General features: G+C 45.5%; 1 pseudogene; it reads right to left on the bottom strand.

The window, feature by feature from the left end:
• LOC120764525 (uncharacterized) overlaps positions 1-14,628 on the bottom strand; it is a 28,125-nt pseudogene extending 13,497 nt beyond the window's left edge.
• Between the last annotated feature and the right edge of the window lie 6,493 nt (positions 14,629-21,121).

Raw genomic sequence — 21,121 nt, 5'->3', positions numbered from 1 at the left:
GAATGGATTTGGAATGATCTGACAAATTCATGCAGCACATTCCCTCAATCTTCTCACACCCATGCCCGTGGGTCAGCAAAAGATAATCAATCGCTGCCCTGTTTTGGAGACTTGCTCGTCTTACACTATCAATGTCTAACAACATGTCACTCAGTGCAAGAGAGACAGCTCGGGCATGTTTGCTCAACCAACAACCCACGTGATCCAATTGTGTCAAGGCTGCTCCTGACGCTGCCTGTGGTGAAAAAATTGCAACTGCAATTCTCTGAGCCTTGCTCCATGTGTGAACATCATCATCACAATTTGTATCATACATCTGAACCGATCTTTTCCCTCTCTGTTTTAGTTTTCTCGTCAATGTCATGTCGGGTGTTAGCAATGAAAGCATCCCAATGCTGCATGGATGACCTGTGACATTTGCCAGGATTGTGGACCAAATTTTGTCCCCACAGATGAAAAAGTTTCCCCTCAGCAACTGAGCTGGAACATGATTGGATGTTTTTTTTCCAACATCTTAGTGTAATTACACCAAGATGATGAATTTCTGTAAAAATTGAGGTTTGGAGTGACGTCTGTAGTTTTATTTTTTGTCACTCCGGAAAGGCCGAATTTCACACAGAATTGCGTTTGGACTGACCCAAGAATTTCCAGTTCCTGGGGTTCAAAAGGAGCCACAGGAAGGAATTTTGTCTAAACATCCCATTGGTCCACTGGATTTACAATGGACTTTGAAATCACTGGAGGGATGTTCTCTGGAATTGGCCATTTGCTCGCTGGCAACTCCACCAAACATGTTGAAAAAGGTTTCCCCTGGCTTTGAGTGTGTCAGGCAGATGGTGTCCAAACCTGATGCATTGACTAGAGTTTCCCAAACATTCTCTTTTGGTTGAGCCACGGGCAAAACTGCCGCATTGCTCAAGGCAACCAAGGAGAGAATGAGGCACGAGGATAGTTCTTTCATTTCCAATGCCCTCTTTTCCCTGGGAATCCCCAGAAATGCAACACCACCCAAGCCCCAAAGAAAACAAGTCCCAAAGTCTCTTTTGCACATAGAACGAAAGGATGTCTGCTGTCTTGACACCGGCTCACGTCTGCGTGCCCACTTCTCTTCCTCCGGTCTTGGGGTCTGTCTCTGCTTGCGTCTGGACTCGGTATGGTTTCACGTGCCTCGCCGCCAGCCACTTTGGCCCAACTGCTGTGGAGACACAAGCATATCCCTTGCCCCAAGTTATTAATTTGAATGGCCCTTCAATTTGTCCTGTTTCTGGGTTTCTGACCAAAACCAAAGGATTTTCCTTCAGTTTTGCTCTCGTGCTGTTTGAAAAATGCCTGATGATTGGTGGAGTTGGCTCTGCAAAAGAGCAATTTAGAAAATTCAACACATACAAGGCTTTATTCAAGCGCATGTATGGTGTTGCGTCTGCTTCTCCTCTTTTTTGTCTGTCCAAAAGGGATTTTAATGTTTGATGTGTCCTTTCAATGATTGCTTGACCTGTTGGAGAGTGTGGGATACCAAAGGTATGATGGACACCCCACCTCTTCAGGAATTTGTCAAGCACTTTCCCTATATATGTTGGTCCATTGTCTGTTTTGATTTCTTGTGGCACGCCCAAAGATGCAAATGCCTGCAAGAAATGTCGACAAGCATGTTGTGCTGTTTCACCTGTGTGCAGTGATGCGAAGACTGCACCTGAAAATGTGTTAACTGAAACATGAACATCTTTGAGTTTCCTAAAAGATGGATATTTTGTGACATCAGTTTGCCATAACTGCAAACTGTGCAATCCTCTTGGATTGACTGCTCCCATGGAAGCAGGAGGTTGAACAAGCTGACAATCAGGGCAAGCACTAATGATCTCCTTTGCCTGACTTTTGGAAATGTGAAAAGTGTCCATTAGTGCTTGAGCATTCTGATGAAAGAATGCATGACTCAATTTTGCCTGTTCAAAAATGTTCGGTAAAGTCCTTGAAATTGGCATGGTCAATTTGTCTGCATGCGCATTGCCTTCTGCTAAAAAACCTGGAAGAGAAGAATGTGCTCTGATGTGCGAGACAAAATATTTATGTTTTCTGTTTTGCAACAATGTCCTCATGCACAATAGATATGAATATAAATTTTCATTGTCAACTTCTCTCAAGAGTGAACCCTCAAGTCTTTTGACCACATTAGGTACATAAGCTGAATCTGTGATCAAATTAAAAGGTTGCTGGAACAGCTCAAAAACTCTGACCGCTGCTGCTAATTCCACTATTTGTGGTGACCCTTGTACTATTCTTATATCTGATTTCCACTCCCCTGTGATGTCATCCTGCCATGTACTTACTGATTTGTGAGTTTTTCCAGAGCCATCGGTAAATACTGTTATTGCATCCAATGGCACCTCACTTATTTTTGGCTTTTCTCTGAAACTTAATTTTGCTTTCAACAGCCTGTGGCTTGGGAAATGAATAGTACAAACACCTGAGTAATCTAACAATGCAATCTGCAAGTCCTCTGATTTCTGCAATGCCCAATCAAAATAATCTTTTTTCAAAGGCAGGTAAATTGTTGTAAAGTCTTTGCCTGCCATTGTTTGCAGCCTGGTCCTAGCTTTGATGATGATCTGAGCTATCATTTCCAGACTTGAGAGGATCGTCCTCGGAGACCTGTAAGATAAAAAAATCCACTCCAAAATCAACAATGGGTTTTTTTGTGATGAATCCCACTGAAAAATCAACCCATATAACTGTATTTTTTCCCCCAACACTGCAAGAAAGAAAGGCAAAGATGTTACAAAACGATGTGCCTGTCTCTGCTGGAGGGCTCCAGCAATTTTCTCAAGGGCTTCCCGAGCCTCAGGAGTGAGGCTCCTGTGGGATTTGATGTTACTGTCCCCTTTCAAAAGATTGAACAACGGCGCAAGTTCATCATTTGTGATCCCCAAGATGGATCTCATCCAGTTGACCTCTCCCAAAAGTTGTTGCAAATCCTGTAAGTTGTTAACTTCTGTTCTTATTTCAATTTTCTGTGGTTTCACTGTTTGTTCAGTGATTTTCCATCCTAGGTATTTCCAAGGTGCAATTTCCTGGATTTTTGAAGTGGAAATTTCCAAACCTGCATTTTGCACCTCTGTGATCACACAGTCACGAGCCCTCTGCAATTCCTGTTGTGTCGGGGCAGCAATGAGCAGATCATCCATGTAATGAATGATTTTTGCTCCTGGATGTTTCTCTCGAGCTGGACACAGTGCCCGTGCAACAAACCATTGGCAGATGGTCGGAGAGTTCTTGAGACCTTGAGGAAGAACAACCCAATGGTATCTCTGCAGAGGCTCCTCCCTGTTGATGCTTGGGATGGAAAAGGCAAATCGAGGAGCATCATCTGGATGAAGTGGGATGCTGAAAAAACAATCTTTGAGATCAATGATCACCAGCGGCCAATCTCTCGGAATCATTGAGAGAGATGGAAGCCCCAGCTGAAGTGGTCCCATTTCCTCAATGACCTCATTGATTTTTCTGAGATCATGAAGCAATCTCCATGAGCCAGGGGCTTTCTTGCGAACGACAAAAACTGGGGAATTCCAGGGACTGTTTGTCGGTACAATGTGTCCCTTTTCCAATCGTTCCCTGACCAAGTTTTTGAGAGCACTCAGTTTTTTCCTCTCAAGGGGCCACTGATCCACCCAGACAGGATTGTCTCTTTTCCAGGTCAGTTTCAAAGTGGTGAGTGCCACAGTGACCCCCACTAAAAATCCACTTCCAACCTCACGCCCCATTGCACTAAAATGTCCCTTCCCCACACTGTGATGGGTCTTTGCACAACAAATGGGTGAACGATTGCAGTCTTACCTCCTGGCCCCGAGACAACAATCGCATCTTCACTCTGCAGACACAAGGTGTTCCCCCCTATGCCTGAAAGAGGACTCAAGGGAGCAATTAAATTCCAACTCTTGGGCCAAAAAAGATACGAAATTACCGTGAGGTCCGCCCCCGTGTCGAGCATCCCTTTGACTGCGATTGTTTTGTCACCCTGGGTCAATTCACAGACGAGAATTGGTCTGTCTCGGCCTATGCGTTTCACCCAGGAGGCATGAACCTCCATGTGCTCACCTGAAGGAGGATCTTGTTCCCGGAGCACTGGCAAGACTTGTTCTGCAGCATGGGGTGGCAATGCAATTGCCCTGGCAATTGAGGTGTTCGGGGGAATGCTCAATGGTGGCTGATGAGGCTTCGCTAAAACTGTCAACTCATCATTGTGATCTGCTGAAATGACAGAAGGGTAAATAACAAGTCCCAAAACACTGCTTCTGTCCTTACCTATGATTAGAAAGTCCTGCCTCTTCCACGAGGATCCAGTGACACCAGTGGGTATCACTGCATAATTGTCATCCAAAAAACATATCACTTTGGAAGTTGCCAAATTGCATTGTGCCCCGGGTGGTAATAACTCTGGATCACTGGGGATCCTACAAATTGTCCTGCTGAGGGCGTCAGAATGCTGCTCCCCAATGATTGTCCCCCTTGCGGAGCTTGCTCTTGAGTCATCGCCATCACTTGTGTCGTTGCGCGTTGACGATCCGCGCTCCTTCTGGAGTTTCCCGACTGAGTTCCTCCACTTGCATTGTTTCTTGCAGGACAACACTTCCTTCTCCCGCATGCCGAACAATGATCGGATGAGTCTGCATTGTTTGTAATTTGTGGGCAGTCCTTCTTGAAATGCCCTGGTTTGCCACACTTGTAACACTGTCTTTGTTGAAAATTTGCAAATGTTTCTTTGACAGCTTTTTCCACATGATCTCCTAAAATTGTTGCAACGTGCTGTGGTGTCCCCACCTTGCTGCATGCCTCTAGAATTTCTGCCATGGTGGGTTGGCCTGGCATCGCACTGATGACTCGCTTGCATTCTGGATTGGCATTTGCAAATGCAAGACACCGGATCAAATGTGACTTCACTCCCTCATCAATGACTTGCCTGTCCACTGCTTGTGTGAGACGATCGATGAATGAAGCGAAGGGTTCTGAAGGACCTTGCTTTACATCTGTAAAAAGACTTTCTGTGACTCCTGCTGGTGGAATCTGCACCATTGCCTTTCTGGCTGCATCTTTGATGTCTGTCAGAACATCTCGAGGAAGAAAGCTGGCTTGACGAGCTGCACTGTCAAGTGGTGGATCACCGGCCATTTGTGCCACTGTGAAGCCTGCATTCGCTCCACCTTGGTATTTGATTCTGTAATAATTTAAAATTTTTCTCCATTTTGCTTCCCAGAGAATGAATTGTGAGTCGCTTAGGATCATGGTTGCAAGAGATCGGATGTCAAATGGTGTTAAATCATAAATATTAAATGTCCCTTTCAAAAGTTGTTTGAAGTATGGAGACCCCAATCCGTTATCACGAACGGCTTTGATCAGATCCCTGACGACTTCACGATCCAATCTCTCCCATTTTGGGTTTGCATCTTGTGCATCATATGTCACTGGCATAGCTATGCCTTTTGGATCCATTGAAAGTGTATCCCCTTTCAATGCAAATTTCTTTATGTCTGTCCAGTCTGTTGGACAAAATTCTGGCTTGGCAGAAGCCTGTGCAGTGCCTGCCTCTGAAATTGTTTCCTTTGTTTTTGCTTTCTCTGCTGCTTCTTCTTTCTCAGGACCCACTTGTTTTGGAGGCTTCACTTCCTCGGGTTTTGTTTCTTTTTCTGTTTCTTTTTCTTTCTCTTTTTCTGTTTCTTTTTCTTTCTCTTTCTCTTTTTCTTTTTCTTTCACTCGCTGAACAGGAACCAGAGCTTGCTGAGCATCCTCAAATTTTTTTGAAACTTCCTTCTCTGGAAGAAAAATCTGAGAGAAAGAAGACGTGGGATCATGGCGAAATGCTGTTTCAGTGAACCTTCGAAAAAATTTGTTCATAAAGTCCTCAGATAATAAAAATGACGACGCTTGTCGTGTAAACTCAAGTGCCTTTACTCTCCTGGCAGGAATCCCTTCTGATGCTGTGATTCTGATTATATCTTCATCTGTGATTGACATCTCGTGGTCCTCATCAATAACATCATCATCCCTCGCCATTGGCAAAGGTTCTCTTGGCTTCTGTTTGAATCGCTGTTCTGAAGAAGTTGATTTTTTGTATGAAATTGGAAAAAAACGATGCAATGTGGGCACATCCTCCCATACCGATCCTTCGGTGGATGCAACTGATGATCTCCGTGCTCGCTGCCTCTCTGCCCCGCCTCTCGGTGATGACGGCACACTGGCAGCTGCCCTCTGTGGGCTCGGAGTTCTCAAGTATCTTTTAAGTTCTGGAAAAGCCTGTAAAATCTGAGAAATTTTTGGACGCGCGCCCGTCCGTAACACCTCGGCAGCTGTCCCTGAATCACGGCACGCCGGCGATTCAAGGTCATAGCTGCTTGTGGGCGGAGTCGGGCTCCGCAGCCCCTGCTGCCTGGGGGTGGTGCCTTCGAGACTCTCCCCGCCTCGGCCACGCCCCGTCACCGCCCATTCCGCCCCTGCCAGCCCTGGCCCCGCGGAATCCGACAGGATGCCCCGTCCTGTCTGGCGCTCAAGGTCCGCCCCGTCACTTTTGTCATCGGAATCAGACTCCCCCCGAATAGAAACGCGCCCTGGGCTTCTACCTGCCCTTGCCGCGCATGCGCCTGAACCGGCCGCTGAGCCTTCTGGGGTTTGTAGTTCTCGGCTCGACACTTCCGCTCTCAGCGCTTCCCTCCCGGCTCTCCGCGACGCCATATTTTGAGCTGTTTCGCTTCCCGTAGCTTGCGTCATCAGCGCGCGCCGAGCTGCCCGCTCTGTTCTCATCCCCCCAGCTCCAAAATCTCCCGCGGCCTCCTTTTCATCGCGACCCGCGTCTATATCTCCCGACGCACCCCGCGATCGCGCCCCGTCGCGTCCCGCCGCATTTCGACGCGATAGGTTAGATTCGGTCCTTCGTGCAGCCTCCGTCCCCCCGCAGCCTCGCCCCCCCGCTGCTCCAACGGCGCCTGACCCGCCTCTTTCCCCCCCCGTTCTCTTCCCCCGCACCCGGTTTTTCCACGGGAAGGGAAAGGAGCAACGGCGACTGAGGAGAACATGGCCGCGGTGACCCCGGAGGAGTAAATGGGCTCCTTGGTGGACTTATTCTCCTCTCCCCCTCCTTATACAAATGAGGGGTTTGTTCTGGGACTGCTTCAAAGAAAAGCATGTCAAATTCCTCCTGTTTCCTTGGATGTATTAAAAGTTTGGGTTTTCTTGGCACTAATTTTGTGGTTTCTGACGAGGTTTTTGTTGGACCTTGAAATACTTGTGTTCTTTCCCCTCCCCCTTCCCATTCCCTTGGGGGAGGTAAAGACCTCGGAGTTAGCATAGCTCTGTGTCCTGGCTGTGTGCCGAACTCCCTCTGTTTGCCTGGCTGCTGTCCAACCCTCCAGCTCTGTCTACTATATTCTGTTATAACTTCTAACATAATTCTTCCCGCTGATAAAAGCTTTGCGGGTATTCTCTGCTTCCGTGTGGCCTTATCATAAAGATTTTTGTTTACTTCTTGCCAAAAACCTGGCTCAAAAAGAGACTGGGTCTCACATTGTGAATAATTACATTTGACCCATAACATCAGGGCTTCGAGCTCTTTATCTTTCAGCGCTGCATTATATTTTGATATCAATTCTTTTAGATTTTCTAATATTATTGTTCTCTCTTGGGAACTAGTTCCCCCCGTCGCGCGGTGTGTTCTGAATTTCACAGGTCTTACTAAAGTGAAACTTTCCCCAGCTGTGGTCCGATTCGTTTCAGAGGTGTCCCGATCTCCGTCCAGCAGATATCAGGGTGACGGGTTCCTGGGCCCAGTGGAAAGCCGTCGTCTGGAACGAACTGGAATGAGCTGGTGTTCTGGCCAGACAGGTGTTTCTTCTCCGGAGTTGTTGGCTTGGCTGTTTGATGTTCTGGGAGCTTTTTGATGTTTCTGCAGAGGTTGCTGCAACCCTTTTCAGCGTTCCTTTTCAGGAGTGCCAGTCAGGAAAGTCAGATGTCGTCCAACCTGGGTCAGCAGGTGTTTCTTCTCACTCAGTCAGGGACGACTGATGTTTGTGCCCAGTCAGGGATGCCAGATGTTTCTGCACTCTCAGGGACTCCAGTTGTTTCTGTCCACTCAGGGACGCCAGTTGTCTCTGCCCACCCTCAGGGACGCCAGTTGTCGGGGACTTACCCCAACATTGAGGTGGTTTCAGGGTCCTTGCTCCTCTGCACAGCTCCAAGCCGAGCGAAGAGACGGAGTTCTCAGGTTTAGATTTTTCAAGGTTGCATACTTCTTTTATTGTTTCTTATCTTACAATTTTCTCGGAGTCCGACAAGATGTTCGCAGCTGCATGGATTCCTCACGTCTCCCCCACGAGCTGGGCTGTCCTTATCTTTTATACTAATTACTACGTATTTCTTGTTTATTATTTCTTACCAATGTCTATCACTATTACTAAAAAGGTCATCTTTACTTTGACCCAATCCTCACTAACTACTTTGTGCCACGTCAATGCAGCAATGGAGTGAGGGAAGAAGAAGGAGAAGGAGAAGGAGACAATGCCCCAGATTCTCCATCTTGTCCCCATTCACTTCAATGCTAGGAACCTAAAACTATTATTTTATCATTCTGTGATAAGCTAAACTACCATTTCTCACATTCTTGTGGCCTGTAAACCTTCTCTCAGTGTAGGAAGTTTTTCCCATGGACTGAAATCAAAGCCAGTGTCTCTCTGAGCTCTGGGCTGGGGTCCCAGACCCCCCTGCCCAGGTCCCTGACCCTCCAGGGCAACCAAAGGAATGCCCTGGACTCCAACAGACCCTTACTAATGACCCAAGATGTTCCCCATCATAGAGAGGATGGTAGCACTTGGTACAGGCATTGTGCTCACTCTCTATGGTGCTCTTCATGAACAGGACTAATGCTAGTCCTCCCAAGAGTCCGGTGTGAACCATTCTCAGTGCAGTGATCTCACCCGGCCGTGCCTCTCGGGGTTGGGGAATTTCCTTGGGATGGTGACAGGGTTTCCCCCTTCCTCCCTTTTCCTATCAATTTGGTGGCTTCCCAGGAAATGCTCTGTGGGAGATTTGGTTGGTTAGATGAGCACTACTTTACTACTAGTAAAGAAAGCTTAACCAGCTTTAAAACTTAACCCTTATAAATAACTGTAATTACAACATGTACAATTTCTTAGTGCAAAATAAGAGCTTAACAAACTTGAAAACTTAAAACTTTTTACAACAACTTTTATAACTTCTAAACCGAGTATATCAGTCCTTAATGGATTTTTATGACAAGTTCTTATTTGTTCTTTCAGCCAACTGGTGGTTTCTTTTTTTTAAAAGTCACTTTGAGATTGCTTGAATTGGGTACTGCAACCCACTCTGGCAAACTTGTTGATGTCTCTGTGGGATTCGGTCCAGTATTTGGAGGTGGTACAGGTCCTTTTACTCGAGTAATATGAGTCCAGCCTTTTTCTTGAGTCCGTACTGTGGTGTATGAGGTGAGTAGCACCTGGAAGGGGCCTTCAAATTTAGGGGTTAATGGAGTGCTGTTCCATGACTTTATTAGCACCCAATCTCCAGGACTAATTTGGTGCACATTAGAGTCTGGTGGAGATGTCTGGGGAAGATATCCTTTTTTTCTTAAGCTTTCCAAGTTTTTTCCAATAGTCCTTAGGTACTTTTGAGTTATTTCCTCTCCTTCTAAATAATTTCCTGTACTATACGGGGTTATCAGGAAGGGGAGTCCAAACATCATTTCATAGGGGGAAACCCCTATGTCTGAGCGAGGTCTTGTTCTAATCTGTAAGAGGGCGAGAGGTAAGCACTTGAGCCAGTTCATCTGGATTTCTTCAATTAGTTTAGTTAACACATTCTTGAGGGGTTTATTCACTCTCTCTACCCTCCCAGAGCTTTGGGGGTGCCACAGGGTATGTAGTCTCCATTTTATGCCTAAAGCTTCAATTACTTTATGTAGAATTTGAATGACAAATTGGGGGGCTCTATCCGAATCAATGTTGTTGACTAACCCGTATCGGAGGATGATTTGTTCTAGTAAAATTTTTACAACTACATCAGCTGTTTCTTTTCTAGTTGGGAAGGCCTCCACCCAGCGGGTGAGATGGTCTATTATGACTAATAGATGTTTATACCTTTGGGTAGGTGGCATTTCAGTAAAGTCAAATTGGATATTTTGAAATGGTCTCAAGGCTAGCTCTCTTCCTCCTGGTGTGGTCTTCCTCATTATTTTCTGATCTACCTTTTGACAAGTTACGCACCCTCGAGTTATTGATTTCTCTAGTTCATATATTCCAATGCATAGATTTTCTCTTAAAAAGTGATCACAGACTCCTTGGACTCCCCAGTGGGTTAGTTCATGTATTTCTGTTAATACTTTCCGGGCTAGGCTTTATTCAAAAACTTGTGCCCATCAGGTGTTAACCATTCTCCTTGTTTCCCTTGGTATATGTTTAATTCTTTTATAATTTTTAATTCTTCTCATTGAAGATTGGCTTTTCCTTCTCTTCCCTTCTATCTGATGGTTCAGTTAACTTAAAGATTTTTATGGGTTCCCCTAAATCTAACGCGGCTTCCTTGGCTGTTCTCTCTGCTAGCTGATTTCCTCTTATCTCAAGTGCATTTCCCTTTTGATGTCCCTTTACGTGCACAACTGCTACTTCTATTGGTTTAAATAAGGACTCCATTACTAATCTTATTAATTCTTTGTGCACCAGATTCTTTCCCTTCAAGTTTAGGTAACCACATTCTTCCCAGATTTTCCCAAATGTGTGAATGATCCCGAAGGCATACTTTGAATCAGTGTAGATTGTGCCCTGATTCCCTTCTAGTAGGTCTAATCCTCTTTTTAGAGCATATACCTCACAACACGGTGCTGACCAATTAGAGGGTAGCTTTCCTTTTTCTGTAATCTGCAGGTCTCTTCCTTCTACTGCTTCAGCTACGGCATACCCTGATATTCTTTTCCCTTCTATCACTCTCGAAGATCCGTCTGTGAATAACTTCTTCCCATAAGGTGAGGGGATATCATCTAGATCTTCTCTAGTTTTGGTTTGGAAGTCTACAAGTTCCAAACAGTCATGTTCTATCTCCAACAAAGGTTCTCCAGAGAGAAACTGGGCTGGGTTTAAACTTCTTGAGATGGTTAATTCTAGATTGTAACTATTCATTAAAACAATCTCATATTTTAATATTCTCGAATCAGTTAGCCACTGTTGGGCTTTTTGACTTAACAGTGTCTTTAGGTCATGTGGTGTATGTACTTTTATTTTCCCGTGTAAAGTTAATTTCTGGGTTTCCTCTATCAAGATAGCTGCAGCAGCAACCGCTTGGATGAGGTGGGCCACCCTCTGGCTACTGGGTCTAACAGTTTAGAAATGTCAGCGATTGGCTTTCTACATCCACCCCACTCTTGGGTTACCACCCCATAGGCAACCCCTTTTTCTGTAGTTGCAAACAAATCAAACTCTTTCTTTAAATCAGGCAAACTTAGGACAGGTGCCATGGATAATCTGTTTTTTAATTCTTTTAACTTTTCTTCATCATCGTCAGTCCATTTTATAGGTTCAGGGTCCACTAGTTTGTCATAGAGGAATTTTACATTTTGGGTATATTGATCTAACCATAATTTACAGTATCCAAATAATCCAAATAATTTCCTTACATCTCTTTTGGTTTTTGGTGCCTGTACTGATAGTATGCCAGATATTCTTTTGGGACTCAGTTTCTTATACCCTCCTCCGATTATTTGACCTAAATATGTAATTTCAGCCTCCACAAATTGCAATTTGTTTTGGGAAAACTTTAAGCCCTTTCTCCCTAAAAAATTTAAAAGTCTTATACTGGAGACTCTGACTTCCTCTTGCTCTTCCCCAGATATTAATAAGTCATCCACATATTGTAGAATTTGCACCTTGCCTTTGGGAATAAATTGTTCTAATAGGGTCCTAGTGCCTGCCCAAAGACATTTGGAGAGTCCATGAACCCTTGGGGTAAACGTGTCCATCTTATTTGTTGTTTCCTTTTGTGGTCCGGATGTTCCCATTCAAAAGCAAAACAATCCCTACTTTCCTCATCTAAGGGGCATGCCCACAATGCATCCTTTAAATCAATGACTGTAAACCAGGCGTGCTCCCCTGGGATTCTACTCAAGAGGGTGTAAGGGTTTTGAACTATAAGGTGCCTTGAGATGGTTCTCTTGTTCACCTCTCTTAAATCTTGTACTAGTCTGTACTTGCCTTCAGTTTTCTTAACAGCAAGTATGGGAGTGTTATGGGGGGACATACATGGCTCTAGAATGCCTTCTGCTAATAGCTGTTCTATTCGAGGAGCCAATCCTCTCTTCCCTTCGGGGGATATTGGATATTGTTTGACCCGGATGGGAGTGGTCTCTTACTGGGAGACACTGGAGATAGGGCTGGGGGAACCGGAGAAGGTGTTGAGGAAGAGGCAGTAGGCATGACTGAGCCTGGGGAAGATGAGGGGGACATAACTGGGGTAGACAAGGGTTTTAAAGTTGGAACTGAGGTGTCTGGAGGAGGTGGTAATGGGATTGGAACAGTTGAGGATTTCGGGAGGGAGGGGTTTGAGAATCATCAGAAGAAGTTAGAGACAAAACTAGGGGATGTGGAAGAGGTGTTTGGGGCACTGCTGGGTAAACAGGGGGAGGGGGAGGTAGGTAATCAAGGGGGGGTCCCATTTCTTAGTCTTCTCTTCTCTCTCCCTTTTCTCCTTTTGCTGTTGTAGCTTGCATATTTTTGCTGTTCCTCTGCCCATGGTACTCTTTCCGCAACAGGCAGCATAAGTTCACTACTCTAGGTCTGGGCTTTCTTGGGATTTCAGGCAGTGGTTCAATTGAGAACACATCCAGTAATCTTGTGTTCCATACCATGGCCACTCCCCTTGTAGCTCTAATTTAGGCCAGACTTCTATACAATAATGTATCATTTTTATTCTGTCCAAGCCTCTTGTGGCCTCCCAAGTGTCCCACTGATCTAACACTCTTCCTAGAGGACTATTAGGGGGAATATTTTTTACTCTATTTTTATCTACCTTCTGAGAGCTCGATCTCTTCCTTATACACTTTCCCATTCTCTTCTACCACATACTGGAACACAACAGTCAGGCGCTAACTGAAATCTTAGGGTGCCCCTACCCAAACTAAAAACTACTGATGGGCAACACAATGCTTAAAGCTTTTTGGCCCTGAACAGAAACTGACTTAATCTTTCTTTTCTAACAGAAAACTTCTTTCACTCTGTTAACCTCATGCTCTCACTTTCACACTGGGGATAAGGTATTAGGGAAGAAATGGAACTCACGCACACTTTCTGGCCAGATCTTTTTCACCTTTCACACAATAGACCCAATCTCCCTATTGGGTCTTCGAGGTCTACTATGCCTCTTTCTGTACCCCCGCGCATTGCCCACGCTGGACTCTTGAGCACCCTGGTCGACGTTGTCAGGGTCCCTTAGCACTAAGACGTTTTTAGGACCTTCCCTGCTCTAGTCTTAGTACCGTCAGAAAAAAAATTCTCCCAGCAAGGTCAACCTGCAGCTGAACCTCCTGCCCCTCTGCTCCCTGGCTATCCCTGCCCCAGAGGAAATAGCGTCAGCTCAAGGGATGCGTGCGTGTGCGTTGGTGGGACTATTTTCCCCTTTGCCTCCTAGCCACCCCTCCCACCATGAGGTGGTTTTGGCAAAAGGGATGCGTGTGTGAATTATGTGATGACTGCCTTGCCCCCCTTCCTGGGACTCCCTACTCCTGTACCCTAGGCAGTAGGTTACAGTCACCCTCTCTGGGACTGGACTGCGACAGTCACCACCTCTCAGTACGTCTGGCCCGACCCTGGGAAGCAGGGGCCTTTGTGGGCACTCGGTACCGGTAGGGCCTGGGGACCCCTGATAGGAAACGCGTGACTCACACCCCACCTAGGCCCTCCATGTGCCCAGAGCACCCTAGGCCGCTTAGTCTTCAGGGAGACCTACCCCTTTGCGTGCCACACACTCCTAGGTTTCCTCCGCATGCTCCAAAGGGGGCCCACTCTGTCCCCAGGAGGCGCCTCGTTCACTCTCTAGGCCCTGGTAGGCCTCACGCGCTTCCCCCTGTTCCCGGCCAGCTCCCTTGCGGGAGTCCGGAACCGCGGTTCTGAGGGGTCCGCACTCGCTTCGGGGGTCTGAGCTGCCGGCCCCCATCTCATTCACTCCTCACCCACACGCCTCCTACTCCTGCCACCGGTCACTCACCGATCCCGGTGCTCCTCGGCATCGCCAGGCCTAGGCTGTCCTGAGGTCTGGTGAAGCCAGCTGTCCCCAGAGGCCCGAAGGTGGGCAGCCGTCCCGTCCTCAGGTCCTCTTCAGGCGTGGCTATCTCCCGGAAGAGCCCCCAGGCTGTTACAAATGGGCCAGGAGACCAGCTCCTTTTTAAAGGCCTTTATTAAGGACAGCTCTGGGTGGGGAACTCGAGGGGTTGCGCACACCGCCGCTGCTCCCGATGGACGACGTGGAGGAGGAGGTGGTTCAGTTTTGCCACCCAGCAGAACTGGGGCTTCCGTCCTCACGAGAGTTCATGGGAAGACAATGATGGCTTGAAGTCTCAGGGGTGTCCTTCTGGTCAAGCTCTACCTGGGTCATGGTGACGACACAGGGCTGGCTCCAATCGATGATCCGAGGTTCTGTACCGTTTTGCCGGGCTAGAGTTGTTATTTACAGTCCTCAGTTATCTGGTGGCTCATCGTCTCTGGGGGTCTTTTGTGCCAAGTGTATCTTAATTTGCATATGGATATGTCCTTGGGCACACATCTCCTGGGAGCAGAAGTGGTGACGCTTGACGGAAAGGGAGTACAGGCATAGAGTAGGGAATAGGGAATAGGGGTACAAACAAACAAGTTTTTGCTTATGAACTATTAAACTTAGAACAGTAACTTTTAGCAGTAACTAAGAGCTCATATCTTAGGAATTTATTTCTTAGAGGGGTCAGTCACCAGCTAACACCCTGGGCAGCAGAGGAGGGTCTGGCTCAGGCCCTGCTGCCCTTGGGTGGCCAGGCCAGGCCCGGCCAGGCCTCCAGGAGCCGCTGCCCGCACGGAGAGTGGCCCGGGCCAGCTGAGCCCCCTTTCATTTGGCAGTGCTGGCCACGTGCCCGCGGCCGTGACAGAGGGGGCCAGGCCACAGCCCGGCTTGGTGGCTGCTGGCAGTGGAAAAAGAAAGCTTGCAGCTTTGTGGCAGCTCTGATCCGGGCTGCCCTGGATGAGACCGGGGGATGGAATAGAGGACATTCACCAGCCTCCTCCATCAGCACGGCTTTGTGTCTCTACAGCACATGGCCACTGCAGGCCTGGGCAGATTCAACCCTTTCTCGGCAACATGAAGTGTCCAAGGACTAACCCTTCCCTGAGAGAGAGAAGAAAGAGACAGAGTGTACATAGAAAAGACAACACATAAAGTCAGTGGATCAAGAGTGAAAGAACTGATAGTGTTACTGGACAATGGGATCGAGGATGTGGACATTTTTAACCAGAATTCTCTGGGGTAAACTATGGAGAAATGGAGTGTTCCTTGTAACATCTTAATGTTGTTTGGGGGAATGATGGTTCTAATCAAAATCAGGGACTGATGTGATTGAGATTTAAGTGAGAATCTTAAAGCCCGCACTCCTGGGTTAAAAGGAGGTCCCAGCCTTTGACACAAAGATGATTTTAGAGAGAAAGTGATTTGAAGCCCTCGGCTCCTGGGGTAAAAGGTCTTTATTTCTTCTGAGATAGAGATGATTTCAGAGACAGAGGAGAATCCTTGTTTGGTACTAGAAGGAGCATCCTTAAAGAGTACCCCAAATACACTGAGAGGCCCATGAGCAGCCAGGGGAAGGCTGCTAATGGGTGGAACAGCACAATCTGCAAAAACTCCGGGTGGTTGCAGATTTGTGACATTGGGAGCCACTAGACTGTTAAAGTCTTGTGGCGAGTGTCTCCATGGTACTCTAAAGAGACTCCTCTCCCACAGTGATGAAGGATCATGTTTAATGGTGAAACTGACTGAAAACCACAGGTTGTGTCTCTGTATGTTGTTTTGTAAGAAAGTTGACACTGCAGAGGGAAGGAAGAATGGTGCCACTCATCATTTCAGCGAATAAGTAGAAGGAGGTTTTGCTAGAGGACATGAAGAGAAATGATACTCACACTTAAGTCATCCAGAACAGAAGAAGAAACTTCATTTTGATTACCTTGCTTATATAGATTCTGGACAATGTCCAGGGATTGGAGAACAAGGTTACCACCTCTCCATCCCACTGCCCAGGCTAGAAGTCAATCAGTTGTCCCTCATCAGAAAGGAATGCGAAAAACAACTCTTTGTTTATGTTACACGCCTGAGAAGACTCCACTACAGGAATGTAAACATCAGAAGGCTAACAGAATAGGGCAACAAGGAGGAGACAAGAATGTGACAATCACTTTAGAACTGTTCTCCATCACCAGCTTAGAGTAGGATTGTAGAGTAGGATTGTAGCTAGGATTGTAGGATTGTAGCACAGGATTGTAAATAAAGTTTCTGAAACCTCAACTCATTTCAAAGATTCCCCTCCTTCTGAGCCTGTGAGAAAGCTCAACATTTCCTGAGACATAAACTTTAGAGAATTAAGGATTTTAGAGGGGTTAAGATTTTAGTAAGAGATAAACTTTGCTGGAATTAACTAAAGTAGATAGGTAGGCTTTGCTGAAATTAAAAGCTAGTAATTAACCAAGAGAAACAGGGTTTGGGATCACTCTTCCATATTTGAATAACTGATTACTTGTCAACTTTATGTTTGGTTAGCTGTGTTTATAATGAAGAATACAGAAACTGATAAATAGCTTTTAGGAACATAAGACAATTGTAGGCCTCCTCTGCCCAGCAACCCATTGAACAGTCACAAAGACAGGAAACAGGAGTCCTACCAAGGGTTCATTTATCACATTTGTATTGAAAAGGTAGAAAGGTCATGTAATAGACTATGAACACGAAGAAAAGTTCCAATAGGAATTTATTACATTGCAGCAAGCAAAGCAAAGGCAAATACAGCGCTGGACGGCAGGGGAGTCTCGCTCCACCAACTGCCGTGAATTGGCAGGTTTTTCAGTCTTGCTTTTATCTTGCTTCTTTCCTCCGATGATGTATGTGTGACGTGTTGCTAGGAGGGTCTCTTTCTGTCTCTCGGTGGTCGCAGAGATGAAGGCTGTAGTTGTCCTCTTCCTTATATGGTAACTAAGCTGGAATTCCTGAAACTTAAAGCTGATTAAGCAAGTAGAGAGAGAGAAAAGAAATTGGGCAAGGGTCTGTTTGCCTATAAGCTTAGATAGTAACATAGCAACTTCCTGTTATCTTGAGTTATTTGATCTCCAGTGAACAAAAAATAGTTAATGTTTATCACAATTCCCCCATTTCTCTTGTTCTTACTTATTTTTGTTCACTGTATCTTTGCAGTTCTTGTCTAGCTAACTCTAAAGTTTCTAAATTTTCTTCTTCAGGTATCTGATCATACTTAGTCCTAAGAAGCATAAGATGTGCCGCTACCAGCCGGCTTTTCACTATAGTAATCAGTTTATTAAATATACATGGTCCAAAGGTAAGCCCGAGTGCCACCAGAATTACTGGCCCCGCAATAGTAGAAAGCACTGTGGTTAACCAAGGGGAGTGGTTGAACCAATTTTCATACCAATTTTGATGGGCTTCATTTTCTCTTTTCCGCTGTTCTATCTGCTTCCTTAGTTCATTCATAGTATTGATTACTACTCCTGTGTGATCTGCATACGAACAGCATTCTTCTTTTAGCGCTATACAAAGGCCCCCTTGTTGTAAAAACAGCAGATCTAAACCCCTTTGATTTTGTAATACTACTTCTGACAGTGATCTCACTGATTTTACTAACCCATCAATTGCTTTTTCTATTTTACTTAAATCTTCATCTACAGAGATTCTTAGTGCTCTAAATTCTTTCTGTTGGTTGACTAATGAGGTTATCCCTGTTCCAGCTCCTACTCCTCCTACAGTTAGAAGAGTTGCTATAGTCAGGGCGGTGAAAGGTTCTCTTCTCATGAGGTGATATTCTGGGGTTGTGTGCTGTTCAAGGACATAATCTTTTGGATGATAAGTAATTTTCGGTATAATAGTTACTTGAATACAATAGTCATGGGTGTGATTGAAAATTTTTAAAGATAAACAAGGAGTAATTCCTATACTCTGGCAAACCCATCGAGTATTGGGAGCTGGGAGCAACCAATCTGCTTTTTGTTTTTGCTTGGGGTTTTTGACAGTGATGTTACACAAATGTTCTCTATTAGGGGGAACAGTACCTACACACCGTCCCTGTCCGGTTACCTGAGAGAGCGTTACTCCTTGAGTACTTTCTTTAGTCTTTTTCCAAAGGCATTCTTTTGGATTAGTCCCATTTATTCTTCTTGCTTTAGCTGTTACCCCAATGGCTTCATAAAAAGGAGGTCGGATGTTATAGCAAAGCCAGCATTCTCTTGTTAAATCAGGGTTTGTTCTATTTAGAATGCCATAACTAGCTTGCATTATTTTCCACAGAGTACCATATTTAGAGGCTTCTTCAGGGGCATCAGCCTGAGGCACTGTTAATTCTCCCGATCCCCTGCTATTTGTAGTGTTTGTCCTGCTCTGCCTTACTACCAGTACTGGGTTTGGTCCTACACCCCCCCATCTCTGGCGAATGGGGAGCAGGTTCCTTCTTTATTTGGATTATATTCCCCCTATCTCTCCTGGGTTCCCAATGTCTAACTCCCCAATTTTTACCTAATAGCCATTCTTGTTTCTCTGGTTGGGTGACATTGAGATAAACAAACGAGCAGTCCCCTATATAGGTCATTTTTCCTGAAGGACCCCTCCATGGCTTTGTGCGTCCTGCTGGTCCAAAGTCTGCTTGCAAATATTTATCATGCCCTCCCCTGGGTGTCCAGTCAGAGGTGATTGTTTCACAGCTCCAATATCCACAAAAATATTCCCCAGGATAATTACAATATCCTTTACCGTGATTTGAGCTTGGGCACATGTAAAATCCCATTAGGTTCAGTACTTTTCCACAATGATCTATGTTGGTCAGATCACACAATCCTACTCTGAAACCGGGTGCTCCTACAGTAGTTACAGTTTGCAAAATCTCATTGTCATCCCATCACCATAGTGACCATTTAAAGGGTTGGTGTGGTAGATTGTCTAAGGCATTAATCCCTCTCAAGTATAACATCAGCAAAAGAAAAGTAATCAGCTGGGTCACGTGGTGAGCATCATTGGGGGCATAGGAATGGGAGTATATCTGAGGATTGTTCCATTTCATAGACTGCAACCTGTCTCTCTGCCCAGGCTCTTTGCTCTTATTCCTATTCCTGAGGCAATTCCTCAAATATTGTTTTGTTGTCCCACCCTGGGGTTTCTTTCCTCCACAGCTTTTTACCCCTCTGCCTTTCCCGTCGACTCGGTTGCCTCGAGCCACGGGGGGTACTATCTTCTCAGCAGCAGGGATATTCTTCAGGAGGTCCCCGGGGGCGACTCTGTTGCCTCTTGACATAGGAATCCCAGTTCCGATACTTAACCGGGGGTGTATCACACCGGATTCCCTTTAGGCGTGTGCGGCAGGTGCAGTCAACAATTTCAGCTATGAACGGGATGGGTTCATTAGGGTGATAACAATAATATTTTGGTTCAATCCCTAATGCAAAAATCCTCACCACTCTTTTGATTCTTCTACTAATCCCTCATATTTAACTTTATATTCTAGAATCCAATCAGTTATGTTCCGCTGCAATACCCAACAGGGGCTGCAAATTCTAGGAGGGGTTCCTCGCTTACAATGACTCCACCACCTGTCCCCGCAGATTTTACAAATATAACAAACAAAAGGATAACAATTGCACTCTGGGTCTCTACACCTTATCAGAGTTACAAATTAATCTTTCCTCCGTGTAGTGTGGTTCTGGTGCATATTCTACACGGTGTCCATTCATTGATGATCTCTCCTCTGGATCCGTAGCTTCAGGTCTCCAGGATTGCTTGTCACCTGCTACTCAGGAGTCGGTTTGCTCACTGGCCCTTTAATTCTGCTAGCATGGGTCCCTCCCTTCTCTGCTGTTCTGACTGCAGTATCTGTAGTAAGCAATACAAGGTAAGGGCCCTCCCATTGTGGGGCCAAGGTTGCTTCTTTCTAGGACTTTATCATTACTCAATCTCCTGGTTGCACCTGGTGCAGTTTCAAATCTAGTGGGGGTCTCTGAGCTAACTTTCCCTTATTCTATAGATTTTCCCTATATTTCATTTGGCTGGTAATGTATACATTCATATTTTGATCCCTCAACTTTGGATGATCTTGCGGTTCCTCTATATTGTAGGGCATTCCATACAACATTTCAAATGGAGATATTCCCATATCCGATTTAGGTTGTGTCCGGATATTAGCAATGCTAATGGTAGGCATTTTACCCATGACAGTTTGGTCTCAATCACGAGTTTGGTCAATTGTTTTTTAATTTCTCCATTCATTCTTTTTACTCTTCCTGAACTTTGGGGGTGCCAGGGGGTGTGATAATCCCATTGTATTCCCATTATTGCCATGGTTTCCTTAATTATTTTGGATGTAAAGTGGGGGCCTCTGTCTGAGTCAATGGTTTCCGTGACCCCATATCTGGGAATAATCTGCTCTAATAGGGTTTTGATCACTGTTTGTGCTGTTGCCTTTGCCGTAGGGAATGCCTCTACATAATGGGTTAGGTGATCCACTATTACCAATAGATATTTATACCTCCCAGTCTTTGGTAACTCAGTAAAGTCTAGTTGGATGTTAGCAAATGGCCGGTATGCTGTAGGTCGTCCCTCCCATTAAGGTTTTTTTTAAATTGGCCTTATTTACATTTAGGCAGGTAACGCACCCCCTCACTACCTGCTTTGCCAAGTCATCTGCCCCAATACACATATGTTTGGTGGCGAATTGATTTACTAATGCTTGTGCCCCCCAATGTGTTTTGCTATGTATTCTCTTCATAATATCTATAGCTATGGATTTAGGCAGTACAGTTCTATTATCCTCTGGAAGTCGCCATTCCCCTTTTGGGTCTTTTCTCAACCCCATTCCTTTCATCTT

This window comes from Hirundo rustica, chromosome 31 (assembly GCF_015227805.2).
Source record: "Hirundo rustica isolate bHirRus1 chromosome 31, bHirRus1.pri.v3, whole genome shotgun sequence".
Taxonomy (NCBI): domain Eukaryota; kingdom Metazoa; phylum Chordata; class Aves; order Passeriformes; family Hirundinidae; genus Hirundo; species Hirundo rustica.
This window is presented reverse-complemented; position numbering and strand designations above follow the sequence as displayed.